General features: G+C 43.4%; 1 protein-coding gene and 1 long non-coding RNA gene across 5 annotated transcripts in view; one reads left to right on the top strand and one right to left on the bottom strand.

Annotated features, from left to right (window-relative positions):
• Positions 1 to 12,286, bottom strand: part of LOC144033492 (uncharacterized) — a 56,607-nt gene that overhangs the window by 24,602 nt on the left and 19,719 nt on the right. The window contains exons 3-4 of one of the 2 annotated variants that reach the window (XR_013287994.1): positions 3,250 to 3,397; positions 3,028 to 3,081 (exon numbers count right to left, since the gene is read on the bottom strand). This is a non-coding gene — a long non-coding RNA (uncharacterized LOC144033492). Of the gene's footprint in view, positions 1 to 3,027; positions 3,082 to 3,249; positions 3,398 to 12,286 lie in introns of those variants that run through there. The other variant, XR_013287993.1, reaches the window with a different exon arrangement.
• LOC144033490 (leucine-rich repeat and fibronectin type III domain-containing protein 1-like protein) overlaps positions 2,325 to 12,286 on the top strand; it is a 30,254-nt gene continuing 20,292 nt past the window's right edge. For all 3 annotated transcript variants that reach the window (XM_077541641.1, XM_077541643.1, XM_077541645.1), the window contains exon 1: positions 2,325 to 2,798. The gene's annotated coding sequence lies outside the window, so the exon portion shown is untranslated. The remainder of the gene's footprint in view (positions 2,799 to 12,286) is intronic.

The raw sequence follows: 12,286 nt of genomic DNA, 5'->3' as shown, positions 1-12,286 counted from the left end.
TTCCTTGCCTTTTGATATGATGTGAATAAAGTGTTAAACTCTTATTTGTGTCTGCGTTTTTGGGATCCAACCCCAGTACATAACAAATGAGTTTTGCACTGCAGATGAGGCCCACAAACAATGAAGCCCAAAACTCGTTCATCCGATTGACGAGGGACAAACTTCAGCAGTTTTGCAGCCAGCGACACATCTACAACACTTCATAAAAGAACAACAAGAAAAGTATCCATTAATGAAAAAATATCAACTGGAGCCAAGTTGGACACGCGGAAGCTTTCAGACCAATGGCAGCCATGTTCCTCTCCACAGAAACATCCTTTTCTACACATGTGCATTTTGTCAAAGCGTCAGGACTTTCCACCACCAAAACTCCTGCAATTTTTTTCCGGCTGAAAGGACAAAGTTGATTGTTTCATATGCTTCAGTTGCTCCTCGCATCAAATTCTGCCGCTCTTTCAAAATCGGCCAAAATGCTCTTCAACACCTGGCAGGCAAGCAGCGAAACGGCGCCAGCCTTCTCCTGGTCCTCCTGTTTCTGCGATCTTCCTGACCTTTGACATGTTCCTCAGACGCCGTATGCACGTGATGACGAGGTCGTCGTTCTCATTTCAGCATCTGACGATTCTCATCTTCCGGTGTGCTCGTCACGGCTTCATGATTCTCATCATCTCATCTTCTTCATGACTTCGTGAAGGAAGGGCCATTGACACGCATCCAAGTATTCATTCGTACATGTGTGTGCGTGTATGCAGTTGCAGCAGCGGGGAAAAAAACTCATGCAGGTCGTCAACGCTGCCGAGTCTCAGTTGAGCACTGAGGTGTGAAGACGTGATGGGGATACAAACGCTGTGCACACACTCACGCACACAAATGGGTCTGAAGAAGGAATTGGCGCACGCACACACTGCCTCCATGTTGTCGTGCTTGCGTGTGGCGAGATGACCACAGTGAAAATGGAGCTATGCTGTCTGGAGAGGCCACGCGTGACTTCCTACACACACATAAACACGCACGCACTCACCAAAGACCAAAATAGACGAGAAACACACACAGACAAGTCACACTAGCACACAGTGCAGGTGTTGCTTGTCTCTAAGCCTCGTTATTTGGAGCAGGAAGTCGTGATAGTGAGCTGCCGTTTGTGGCCAACCCTTTTCTCCTGTTTTTGTTGTTTGCTGGATGTTTTTTTGTTTTCGTTGTTTTTTTGCGAGTTGCAGGTTGGCCAGCGTCCGAGTATTTTCACAGTATTTTTGGTCCTTTTGTACTTCTGGTTATTTTGTTCTTGTGGAGTCCAATTCTTTGGACGTTGCCAGCAGCTTTTGTTTTATTTCCGCATACGCGTCTTCTTCTTGTGCTTTTCTTTGATGTCGCGTGTCTACCGAGTTGCCGCGTAACACAGAGTACATCCTCCTTCTTTCTTTTCATTTACAAACATGAACATTTAAATCAGGGGTGTCAAACATACGGCCCACAGGCCGGATCAGGCCCGCAAAGGGGTTTAATCTGGCCCGCAAGATGATTTTGTAAAGTTAAAAAATAAATAACATTGTAATGTCGGACTAATTAATCAGCCGGCCACAATCAAAATATATAAAATTTGTAATTTCACAAGCAGTCCTCAGACGAGCAATGCAACGTACGGGGGAATTGTCCTGGATGTCCTTATTTTACACAACGTAACGTTACGGTTTGTTTAATTATTATCATTATTATTATTATTATATTAATTCATAAACCGACAAACGTGTTAAATACGAAACAATTTCAATTACAGGTAACACAAATGGATATGACAAGGATTAGCGTCCGTATAACGTCATCAACTGCGCCACGCAATGCATTCTGGGAACAATCTGCAAAACAGATCGATTTAACACGTCCGGAATGTATACCGGCAAAGTGTTGCCGCGTTCCATTTGCATTTGTGTGATTTTTCAAAATATTTCAAAACATTTTCTACTTCCTGAGGGGCGTAACAAACAAAATTTGGAAGCATGCTGTCTTAGGGTGACAACGCGAATGTCAACTGTTGATTTGGGATGTTGATGCAATCCGGCGCAGTCGATCTCAGTTGGACGATCTCATGCAAACCCTTTTCTGACAAAACCACACGCCAATTGTCAATCAGGGACAGTGGCAACGCAAGATGGCCGCCCTCTGAAATAGAAACTTTGCATCTTTTCTCCCGAGAGCCTCCTGCAAAGAAGTGATTGACAGATGGAAGGAGGGCGGGGCTTGTCCTTCTCTTCCAATCCTCTCCTTTCTTTTCCTCTCCCATCCTGCTCGCTAGCGCGCTCCTGCGCGGACCCGCCGCGCTCGTGCACTTTGCGCGCGCGCGACCGCTCCAACTTTGTGTGGCTGCTGCTTGGAGGGAAAGGAAGGAAGGAAGAAAGGCAGCAGGGAAGGAAGGCAGGCAGCAAGGAAGGTGTCGAAGTTGATTCGAGGAGGCGCGCGAGTGTTGGCGGGATGAGACGAGCACGCGCACGCTGACGCTTGGCGCGCGCACTGCGGAGGAGCCAGGAAGAAAGTGGACGTGATTATTTCACAATTGTCGCCTTTTTCCTTGTCACGCATTATTGATCCGAGCCAGGACCCCGCCCGGATTGGGGCAGACGAGCACGTGCACGATCTGCAGCCTTTCCACAATCTGCGATGGGATTTGATTGAATCTTTGATTGACGGGACGGCGCGGCGCCCCCCTCCCCGCCACCTCCACTCCATCCAGGCTCGAGGACCCCCCACCCCCCCCACCTCATCGCATCCTTTCGACGTCCTCACAAAGCGGCTCATCGATGACGGTGAGATTGCTTTGATTTGATTTCATTTGATTGACTGAGTGATTGATTGACTGATCGACGGTGATGCGCGCCTGAGAGGAGGCTGCCTTTGATCTCCTCCTCAGTTGGCGGGAAGTGAATCATCGTCGTAATCTGATTACACGCTGCCATTATCCCCTGCGCGTGCGTCTGTGCAGCGATACATGCACTGATACTACCCCCCCACCCCCTGCCTCTCCCCTCCCATCGTGCAGGAATGTGCCCCGATACTTTATCCTGCGCGTGCGTGCCTGTACTGCCTCATCTATTATACATCAGGGCAAGTATGAGAAGCCCGAGGTGGGGTGGGGGAGGGGTGGGGGTGGGGGGGCAAAGAGGAGTGTGTGGAGGGGGGAGGAGGGGGGGTAATGATAATTGGCAATGAAACAGCATGAAGAATGTTACGTGCTCATAGACACGAAAGGGAGCTCACCTTCATTATGCTTTCCACTTCCTCCTTCTTCCTTCCTTCCAAATCCATTTGAATGATTGTGGTTTTGGTGGCCTATGTTGGTCCGGCAACTTGGGGCCTGGCACTCGACGGTTCTGTTTTTGTCCGTATCAGAGAGAGCGGCGAAGGCCTGCAAAGAGTTTGTGCATGTAGCGAATGTTGGTTTTTAGTTCGCGTTCGTTGAATGTTGCAAAAGGTTCCAAAGGTATTTGCCAAACCTTGGCAACCAGTTTTTATGGTCACAAACAGTGTTTGTGTTGCAATCCAATTTTAACGATGTTTGCTTTGCACCCTTGAAGAAGCCTGACGAGGTGCTGGGCTCGGTGTGTGCGCGCACACTGGCGAGCCTTAATCAAGAGATTCGACCTGAAACTGACAGAGATCTACAAACGTCTGACTACAGTGGAACCTCTACTTACGAACGTCTCTTCATACGAAATTTTCGAGTTACGAAACGCCTCAACGGGAAAATATTGCCTCTTGTTACGAAAGAAATTTCTAGATACGAAAGGTAAAAATACATTACCAAACGCAACATGGCTATTTCCTACCATAGGTATCTATGAGCGTAAATACTAGATCGGCGTTTGTGCATCGTTCTGGCATCCCATTGGCTAAGAGGAACCTCTACCTTAGGTATCTATGAGCGTATACTAGATTGGTGTCTATACAGCGTCCTCATCATTCATCCCGCGGCCCATGAGGTGTTCCAATAGTTTTTCGTAAATGTATGAACTAACGGACAACGAATTTGTGCAAAAATTCAAACAATTGGTGATCGATGAAGGCACAGTAAGTTTTTAATTGCGACGAGACGGGCCTTTTTTTTTTAAAAAGATGCCTCGCCATACCGGAAGTTTCCATGAAGTTTCAGAATTTGTCTAAAAGAATTGCCCAGAAAAAGTGTTCACCAGTCGGGCGTTTGCTCACTAAGATGATGTTTGCATTGGACATTTCCGAAGGATTGTTTAAAAATAAATAAATAAATAAAAGCAAACATCGATGGATCAGTTCTTTACAAACCACCAGGAAAAAAAAAAAAAAAAACACTTCTGAGAGAGGAGAACATGAACCAAAGAGGGCAAAAAACGATGAGGACAGCAGTTAAAAAGGTAAATGACCATCATTTTTATTCCTCTTACTCTTTTATTTGTTTTTTTACATTATGCACAACTCTCATTTATTGTGCAATAATCTAATTGTAACATGTATTTGTTACATGTTTTGATGCATTTTTATGCTTTATAAAACATTTATGTCTGAATTTTGGGAGGCTTGGAACGGATTAGGGCATTTACATGCAAAATGCGTCTCTACTTACAAAATTTTCTACTTAAGAACTTTCTTCCAGAACCAATTAATTTCGTAAGTAGAGGTACCACTGTATCTTCACTCTTTGTGAGATGATCTTTGTGTCTAAGGTGCGTCAAGAGTCAATTTGTGATTTGTCCCCACAAGAAAGTCATTTCATCATGGCCTCTCCATCCAAGCCAATGGAAATGTAACCCCACTGAACTGAAACACTGAACTTTCAAATAAAGTATCCTGGAACGTATCGCAGCCCATGTTTGGAATCGTCCGGCCGTTCTCCTTATTTGACGATGTTGCGCTCAGCCCAAGGAGAAGGATGGCGTCGTGTTCCGTTAGGCCAACCCGATCGCATCTACCAATCAAGGAACGAAAATTTCGCTCACAAGCAAAAAAAAAAAAAAAAAAAAGTCAGATGTCACTGGACAAAGTTTGACCAGGCCCACTCGACAAACAGGAAGTGACTCGTGAGCGACTGACGATTGAAGCTAGCAAGTTAATGAGTTCAATCAGGGACGTACAACGTCAATGTCACCGAGGACCTCGAGGACTGCACACTTGCGACACCAGATGGATGACAAAAGTGCCACTTGAAATATGGACAAAAAACGTGCATGTCTGGTTTTGACTCAAGCAATGTACATGACAGTATCTTTCCATATTTCATGTTCAGTGTGTCTACACAAGAGGCAGCCTTCAACAGCTCATCAAATAAGCACCAACTCGGATTGGAGTTGGATTCTTTCCAGTGCAAAAAAAGGTTCTCTGGCATCACAAGGACCATTCAAGGACGCCACAAAACTGCTGATGTCAATGCAACAACTCATTTTGGACATTTGTCCACAAAATGTCGAGTAGTGTGCAAAAACTGATATGGCCTCTCAACTTGTAATGTGGGAGAGTAGAAGGAAGACAAGTCTGCTTGCTCAAGGGAACTTGGCCACACTCGCAGACCTGCAGCCACTCACGATGGAACCAGCAACCACTCTGTGTCTCCCTAAAGCGTTAAATCATTTATGAGTTCATTACTCACTTATTGACAGTAGGGATGTAACGATATCCAACTATCACGATACGATAATTATCACGATAATGTGGGGAGGTTGGCGATATTTAAAAAAGGTCACAATATTGTAAAAGAATGAGCTCATACACAATATTGCACAATATTGTTCTTTTGTACATAAGAGCAATACATATAAACTACCTCCAATCTCTAATAACACATAATATTGAGGCACTTACGCGCTAATGCAAGCCCACATTGAGTTCCTCCACATATTGACTCACTTCACAAGCACATTATAATCCCCTTCATCTGACAATTAGTGTAGATTTTAAACACAGGAGGCCAAAGCATCCCTAATGAAAATTAAACTGCACAAAAAACTAGCCACCAGAGGGTGCTAGAAGTGCACAAATTGAAATCCACCTAACTTTTTTTTTTTGACAGATGTGTAGCTTTTAAATGTTGTGAACATGACGACAACGATTATTGTGGCAAGTTTTAATATCACGATATTGCCGTTATCATTACATCCCTAATTGACATAAGGTAGTCAGCTAGTTAATCAGCGACATAATTAACTAGCTGGTTATTTAACAGGGCAGTTAGTTAGCCTGCTGGTTACCTAGGTAGAAAGTTAGATCATTATCTAGTAAGTTAGCAGTATAGTTGAATAGCAAGTTAGCGTTTGAAAGCGCTATATAAATAAAGTTGAGTTGAATTAACTAGCTGCTTTGTTGGGGTTAGCTATCTGGTTGATTAGCCTTCATAGCTAGCAAGTCATTTAGCTAGCTAGCTATTAGTGACAGGCATGCGTATCGATGTCGGCCATGTTGCAGCGTTGTCATCGAGCTGATCACATGAGTGACTTTGATTGGCAGCTGCAGTGTTTGCCTTTGATTGGCCACGCCCACACGTTTTTGGCGAGCGACAGGAAGTCTGCGCGCTAATCGCGCCTTTAAGCCGTCAGCTGTCAACTTTCTGTTTGTCCGCACGTCCATCTGCGCGCTTCGCCGCCGCGCTCTCATTGGCCGCACCACCACCTCCTCCTCGTCCTCGACTGCACCATCACCATGGTAACACGGCACTGACATCCCGAGCAACACTCACATGACGCGTCAAAGGCGAGACAAGTTGAGTGGGTGATGTGAGTGAACCGCCCGCATTCATTCAATGACTGCTTGATTCACTCACTCACTTATTCAGACATTTATTTATTCACTCTCTCATTCATGGATCAATTCAGTTAATTGATCATTTGTTTACTTGTTTTCTGATTCACCAACTCACTCATTCACCCAATTCATCATTTATGGATTTGCTCATAATAAATATGCACTCATCCATTCATTCATTCATCATTTCACTCACTCCGTCATGTCATCCGCTCACAGGCTGGTTTGGATTTGCATATTTTCCGTTTGGCATTTGCGGACTGACCACTTGGCCGATTTTTGGGGCTTGTCGCTTGCTTTTGGCGCGAGTGCAAAGCTGGCACAGCAGCACCTGCCACCAAGCCAGCGGCTTCCCTTTGCTGGGGCGGTGGCAGGCGTGAAAGCTTGACGAGCAGCCAATTGCGCAACCTCATTCAAGCGCTCGACAGCACCCTCCAGTGGACAAAATGGATTGCAACGCACGGTCTGCTTGCTAGGCTACATTCGCACAGATTTTTGAAGGGCCCGACCCAAGTGGATTTTTTGAAGTCGATGCCCATTTTTGGACAATTACTGATTAATTGGTTGATTTATTTCAAATATATATAATGCATAAAAATCACGCCCTTTGAACTGTCTTTCAATGGCCGTCTATTATATGCAGATCATCCCTATTGGCGTGTCACCCTGGTTCATATAACTTGCATAAGTGTGTTTGTGGTAGCGCTAGTTGGATGTGTGTCATAAGAACACATTTCAGTTGGATTTTTGTTGCATAATGTTTTTATTATTATTCGCCTTTGTCTCTTTTGCGCTCTCACTGCTCAACGCCGTCAAATCGAAAAGTGGGAGGGTGGGCAGAGACCAAAGAGAAAGGTTCCAGTTCCACAAAGACATTCTGACTGGTGCCAGCGGGTACTAGTTATCTCCAAGGGCAACATGAGTAGCCCACAGGTCTATTCTAAAAATAGCTCACCAGTGATAGGACAACATTGATTTGTTGACTTAAAATTAATAAGTGAATTTAATGTAGCCAATATTCGACCTTTTATTTTTGTTTAACCAAATATTTCTATATTTTGATGGGGTTTTTTTCTCATGGCGTCAGGATGGAATATGGACGCTCTTCGTGGAAATGCGCGATTTGCGCTGCCTGCCGTCGGGTAAATGTCAGCGCAGCGTGACGGAGCGCAGACAGCAAGAGGGCGACCAATCACGACGGGCCGCTTCCTTCGTGCAAACAGCGAGAGCAGATGTCAGCGCGCCCCACGCACGTGCGCGTGTGCGTTCTAAAATTATCTCAGGTGCGTGCGCGTGTCATCACATGACTTGCCATCTAACGGCTGACATGATTCTTCATCATGTGACTTTTGCCAACACGCATGTAAATGAGCATTTCTGCAGTCCAAAAGCCATTTTTGTTTATGGATGGAAGGATCCAAATGCGCTCGTTCCAACATTTACAAGATCACAAAATGTTCTGGACCGACTTTTCATTTTGACTTTTGAGGTATGCACAATGAACTTTCTCAAAAAGATTTTTTTTTTTTAAGTAACTTTTGCTCAAGCAGCACCCAAGCCGTTGACAAATACCTTCCACAAAAATTCTAAATGGCTTATATATATATATATATATATATATATATATATATATATATATATATATATATATATATATATATATATATATAAACATTTTAAAAAAGGGAAGCAGTCGTTTGCTCATGATAATGTCATATTTAAATTGTATGAGAAAACCTTGCTTGAGGTCTCTGGGGTCCTGCAAAAGATTTCTCCCCAAAATGAGAAAATTGTTCTTTAATTGCTGCGATTGGCTGGCAACCAGTTCATGGTGCATCCCGCCTACTGCCCAAAGCCAGCTGGGATAGGCTCCAGCACCCCAACGCCCTCCCCCTGCGACCCTTGTGAGGAGCCAGCAGTTCAGAAAATGGATGGATGTTCCTTGATTGGCAAAATCTGCTCCTCATCTTCCTGCTCACGTCTTCGACTCATCTTTTCTCTTCCTCTTTTTATCGCCCGTCCCGTCGTTGAGCCGCATCGGCGCAACAACCAGACGCCATCATGCGTGTGTGTGTGTTTATTCTGGCCCTAATCCATGGCGAGCGGCGCCGCGGGCGGGAAAATGGGATTTTTCGAGGAATCATCTGATTGAAGGCGATGACCTGATTAAAAGACGGCGGCCATATCTTACGTGCCGGAAATAACATCCAAGATGATGTGAAAAATTTAAAAAAACATGTCGGCTACCATCCCCTCGTGTGCTGTTCAACGTTGGCATTGCTCTGGCTCGCTTCTTCATCACTGGCCCTTTTTATGTGCCGACGTTTTTTCAAGGTCCCAAATCACAAGAAAGGGATGAAAAATACCCCAGACTACGAGCGAGGCGTCAACGAGCCGTAACGGTTTGGCAAATTCCAACACGGTGCCGTGTGGCTGTTGATGTTTTGTGATGAATCAAGTTGTGGTTAGCGCGTGATTGGTCCTCATCATCTGCCATCAAGATTCAATTTGTCAATCTAGTCGTGCTGTGCGATACGCAGGACTGGACTGGCCATCTGGCATGCAGGACAGATGCCCGGTGGGCCAATGTCATTTGGGGCCGATGTGGTGCTATTCAATGATTATTTTCCTACATTTTACCCCGAGAGACCGTCCCACAATTAAAATTATGGTATATTTTTTTTTTTAAATTAAGGAAGCTGTATCATCAAATTGCTTAATCACAATCAATTTTCAACCTTGAAGTATTTATGTGTTGTTTCCTTTTTTAACAAGGGACAAAATTAGGACAATGTTCGTTGACAAATAGAAAATACTTTATCAATGTGTTTTTCCCCCAGAAACATTACAATCATAAGAAAATATATATGTATTTATTAGGGCTGGGCAATATATCAAAAAAATATCGATATCGCGATATTGGCCCATGCAATATGCATATTGCAAAGACATGCAATCATTTTCATTTGGATTTTTTTGCTTTTATCTGAAATTGACACAAACTTAAAAGTGCATCACCATCCAATAGTTGAACATCGTCTCGGGTAATTACAAATAATTAAGTAGCAACACATTGAACTTGCTAATTTTACCACATGAAAAAATGTTATTCTTTCATTTGACAATAAAATGTTATTTCTTTAGGTACATGTTAAATATCGCAATAATATCAGTATTGTGATATTCAACAACGATATCGCATATCGCATGTTTTTCCAATATTGTGCAGCCCTAATTTTTTTACTTTCTTAAAGAATTTGCACAAAGTGATGATATAGGAAAACAAATTTAAACAAAGTCTTTATCATATATTGTTCAGAAACTACAAATACAAAAAATAAAAAATTCCGCCTTCATTGTGCTTCTTTTGTGGATTTTTTCAAACTAAATAAACAAGGTTTTAAAGCTTATGCTCAAATATAAAACACAAAACAACATACAATGCAGTGCATAAAAGCATAGTGCCAGCATCGATCCAACATCGATAATATCGATATTTGGATCGATCCGCCCACCACGAGAATCTAGTGCGGATCACAGCGATCAGCGTTAGCCTCAAGTCGTTAGCTTTTGGCTAACGTGGAACTGGTCACTTGCCATGAGTGACCGGCGACAGTGGAGAGCGCCGGCTGGCTGCCTCGAATGGTGGCAATGACCTGGAATTTTTATTTAATTTATTTTCTTTGCTGGTTTGCGCAACGTGTCTCGTGACGTTTTTCAAATATCCGCAACCATCGGCGATGCGGCTGTAACGAGCTTGCGATGACCGATTTGTGTAACAAGATGGCGACAATCCGTAAGAGGGTATTTGCAACCTTCACAAGTACCCGATACAAGAGCCACGACTTCGTGTCCTGGAAGCGACGACCACGCGGCCGACGCTGAATTCGGATGCTGATGTTTTATTCAGGCCGCGACGCCGTTGATGGCGGCCATGATGGCGTCCGGCGCGTGTGTGCGCTTGTGGGCCGCCGCTGGCTTGTTTGTGGCGGTTAAGCGTCTTTACGAGTCCGCCGGGTCTAATTGAGTTTGGCTTCCGACGAGCGCGGGAGGAATTCCTTTTAAGGGCGGCGCCATTCCAGTCCTTCTGTGTGCATAATTCAGTCGGTGAATATTCATGAGCTGTCGCCTCTGCTCATGAATATTCATGAGCGCTGCCTCTGATCATCAATTAAACATCAAACCTTTTTTTTTATTGATCCCCACGTTGGTCTTTTAGCAAAGCGCACAAGATATGAAATGGGCAAATATTCGCTCACATCTGCCACCACCGCAACTACACGCACGTAGACTCTATGGAGGACCAAAACTGCCAAAATTCGAAATAAATAAATGACGAAATAAATAAATAAATGCCGAAATAAATAAATAAATGACTAAATAAATAAATAAATGACTAAAAGTGAAAATAAAAATGAATATAAAAAAATATAATTCGAAAATTATATCTAAAAAAATAAATATAAATGGAAATAAATCCGTTTTTATTTTCACTTTTAGTATTTATTTATTTATTAAGTCATTTATTTATCTATTTATTTAGTCATGTATTTATTTATTTAGTCATTTATTAATTTGAATTTTGGCAGTTTTGGGCCGTACTGCCAAGTCAAAATGTTATTCAAATGAGGGGGCGGTCCTAAGCGTGTCTTGGGTTGGACTCCACCGTTGCAAACTGCCTGTCATTGGTTGAGTGAGCAGCTCGCGAACAAGGAAGTCTTGCCGGCTTGCAATGGACGACGATCGTGTCCACTGTCACCTCAACTTGCGACTTGAGTTGTTAGACAACAAGTGAGAGCAGACAGTGGACACGATCGTCGTCCATTGCTGGAGCTCTCCATTGCAAGCCGGCGAGACTTCCTCGTTGCCGAGCTGCTCACTCGACCAATGACTGGCAGTTTGCAACGGTGGAGTCCAACCCAAGACACGCTTAGGACCGCCCCCTCATTTGAATAACATTTTCACTTGGCAGTATGGCCCAAAACTGCCAAAATTCAAAGTAAATAAATGACTAAATAAATAAATAAATGACTAAATAAATGACAAAAAGTGAAAATAAAAATAGATTTATTTCCATTTATATTTATTTTTTTGGGATATAATTTTCAAATTATAGTTTTTTTATATAAATTTTTATTTTCACTTTTAGTCACTTATTTATTTATTTAGTCATTTATTTATTTCGAATTTTGGCAGTTTTGGTCCCCCATAAGACTCCTGTTGGCCCGCACAACACGCAAGCACACGCACGGGACGACAGATGAAGCACACACGCTTCAAGTCGTCCAACTAAGCAGTTAAAAATATTGTCGTGGAAGAACACGACAAAATTGGTGTGGTAGATTTGATCTGCTGATCGCAGACAGCCAAAGACGTCGTCGTTCATTTCTAATCCGGATTTTTGGTATTCCGGAAAAAAACTTTTCCATCTTTCTATACAGCCAAACATTCCACACAAAGATGGCCTAACACGTTCTTCTGCTTCGCTGATCAATAACAAATGAGGCATTGGTAGCGAGCTGTTCCTACC

Source organism: Festucalex cinctus, chromosome 13 (genome assembly GCF_051991245.1).
Source record: "Festucalex cinctus isolate MCC-2025b chromosome 13, RoL_Fcin_1.0, whole genome shotgun sequence".
Lineage (NCBI taxonomy): Eukaryota > Metazoa > Chordata > Actinopteri > Syngnathiformes > Syngnathidae > Festucalex > Festucalex cinctus.
This window is presented reverse-complemented; position numbering and strand designations above follow the sequence as displayed.